Source organism: Piliocolobus tephrosceles, unplaced genomic scaffold (assembly GCF_002776525.5).
Source record: "Piliocolobus tephrosceles isolate RC106 unplaced genomic scaffold, ASM277652v3 unscaffolded_26782, whole genome shotgun sequence".
Taxonomy (NCBI): domain Eukaryota; kingdom Metazoa; phylum Chordata; class Mammalia; order Primates; family Cercopithecidae; genus Piliocolobus; species Piliocolobus tephrosceles.
Window position 1 is genome coordinate 4,758 of NW_022309623.1, and position 1,539 is coordinate 6,296.

Consider the following 1,539-nt stretch of genomic DNA (forward strand, 5'->3'; position numbering starts at 1 on the left):
AAAGAAAGAAAAAGAAAGAAAGGAAGGAAGGAAGGAAGGAAGGAAGGAAGGAAGGAAGGAAGGAAGGAAGGAAGGAAGGAAGGGAGAGAGAGAGAAAGGAAGAAAGGAAGGTAGAAAAGAAAGAAAGCAAAAAAGCCTATGGAACCTGGAATTCCCAGTGGGTCTACCCATTCAAGTACTAACCAGACCCGACCCTGCTTAGCTTCCAAGATCAGATGAGATCGGATACGTTCAGGGTAGTATGGTGGTAGACATTGGCAGAGGCGCCTAGCTGACCCAAGAGCTCAGCTCTGCCATGCTCGCCAGCTTCCAGCTGGCACTGTTGGTCCAGGGCTGCCAGGCTGGGATCGGGAACCCCATGCTGCTCACCCACAGCCTTCCCTCTGGCTCCCAAGTTCCCGAGCTTCCACCACATCACACCTGCTCGGAACAGGGAGTGCTCCGAGGCATCAAGGTCCAGGGCCCACATTCCTGGGACCCCATCTGGTCCTCCACCCTGTCAGGGAGGTATTCTTTTGGTACCTGGCTGCTCCAGAGCACTGTGAAGGGTTTCTCTTGCATTAATTGCTTGCTTTGAAAGTGGGTTTCGTAGGCTCCTTCCTTTCTGGGCACCTCCATCTGCTCTTGCTGTGGTTCGCTGGGCCCCTTGATTGGCAGAGTTCTCCCGCCCATTTGGCGGGAGCCATGGAAATGGTCATGCCCACAGGGCCCGAGGCCTGGGTCTGTGGATTGTTCTCCGGACTGGAGTTACACGAAGATGGTGGCAATGGGAATCTGGGTGCACAGGGACTGTTTTCCTGGTGGCTGGCGAAGCAATGTCCTTCCCCTAATAAAGCAACCCCTGCATTCTGGAGTGGAGGTCTTGGCTGGCATGTGTGGCACCTGCTGCCCCTACCAACCCCTTCCCCTGGTTTGGAAGGTTGCGGCAGCACCCAATGAGTGGATTGAATCGCCTGGTCATTCCTGGAGCGGGAAGGCACAGCAAACGGCAGGGAACCCGTGCCTGCACCTTTGAAGTCCAGCCCCCTGCACTCCTGGAGTGGAGCCAGGCTCCTGGCCGGGTGGTGGTGAGGTGGAAGTGGTGGGATTCTGCTGCCCGATGGTTCTTTGGTGGCAGAAACCCAGGAGGAGGTCCCAGGCTGTGGCGCATGTAAGCAGATGTAAGCAGGTGATAAAGTGGGAGCAGAGTCAGGGGAGATGGGAAGCATAGCAACTGTAGGGGGAAGTGAGGGATGGGGAAACCACAAAAGATTACAGCAGGCCGGGCACAGTGGATCACACCTGCAATCCCAGCACTTTGGGAGACCGAGATGGGTGGATCACGAGATCAGGAGAGCCAGACAAACCTGGCTAACATGGAGAAACCGAGTCTCTACTAAAATTACAAAACATGAGCCAGGCTTGGTGGTGGGCACCGGTAGTCTCAGCTGCTGGGCAGGCTGAGGAAGGAGAATGGTGTGAACCCAGGAGTCGGAGCTTGCAGTGAGCTGAGATCACTCTACTGCACTCCAGCCTGGGTGACAGAGTGAGACTCCATCT

At 55.7% G+C, this 1,539-nt stretch overlaps 1 pseudogene; it reads right to left on the reverse strand.

Annotated features, from left to right (window-relative positions):
* Positions 1 to 133: 133 nt before the first annotated feature.
* LOC111534609 lies at positions 134 to 253 on the reverse strand (annotated as a pseudogene).
* Between the last annotated feature and the right edge of the window lie 1,286 nt (positions 254 to 1,539).